Source organism: Sinocyclocheilus anshuiensis, unplaced genomic scaffold (genome assembly GCF_001515605.1).
Source record: "Sinocyclocheilus anshuiensis isolate Anshui unplaced genomic scaffold, SAMN03320099.WGS_v1.1 scaffold983, whole genome shotgun sequence".
In the NCBI taxonomy this organism is placed as follows: Eukaryota; Metazoa; Chordata; class Actinopteri; order Cypriniformes; family Cyprinidae; genus Sinocyclocheilus; species Sinocyclocheilus anshuiensis.
This window is the reverse complement of record NW_015546086.1, coordinates 1,150,757-1,151,648: the sequence shown is the minus strand read 5'-3', so window position 1 is coordinate 1,151,648 and position 892 is coordinate 1,150,757.

The following is an 892-nucleotide window of genomic DNA, read 5'->3' as shown; positions in this document are numbered from 1 at the left end:
TGGAGTCAGCTGTCTTAACCGTGGCTTGTGTATTGCAAACACATACCAGCTTCATCACTGTGTCTGTCACGCGACTCTGTTCCCCTTTCGGGCTCTGTCTTTACATTTATTTTGAAAGCTGACGCTCGCGATTATGGTAAGGGTCCTTACATTTCCGACTAGTGCTTGCGGTGTTCGGCCAATCACAATGCACTGGGTCAGTTGGCCAATCAGAGCAGACTGCGCTTGTCGGAAGGAGGGACTTTGTAGAAAACGAAGCGTTTGAGAGAGGCGGGGCATAGAGGAACTACAATAATGTACAGTATTTGAAAAATAATGTGTTTTTTAAACATTAAAGCATGTCAACCTATTCTGTTACACCAAATACACAAAATAATGATCTTTAAAAAAGCATCATATGACCCCTTTAATTCAGCGCTTGCAGCGCAGCCAAAATAGACTCGGTGCGTAAACGATCGCTGCACTGCTGCAGACGCCGCACCTGGAACGCACTGACGGACCGCAACCGCGTGCAGTGTGAAAGCTCTAATCCGTTAACATGGGTGCGTAAAGCAACGCACACGCACTGCAGACGGAGTATGTGTGAAACAGGCGTGACAGGTCTGAAACGTCGTGAGGGTGAGTAATTAATGACAGAATTTTAATTTTTGGGAGAACTAACACGTTAAGGTTTCTTAGGGAAAAATGTCATTATTAAAATGATTATGACATTATGAAATAAATCTTTATGTGTACTCGCACTTTCTTGGTCAGACTTTACGCCATTGGGTCAGAAGAAATCGCACGCCACCCCTCCGAATTCACCGGATCACAGGGGGCGTGGCTGCAGTCAGAGTAAAGGGTGTTGAGTGGGCGTGGCCGTCCAGTTTTCTTTGCTCTGGCATCTAGAGAG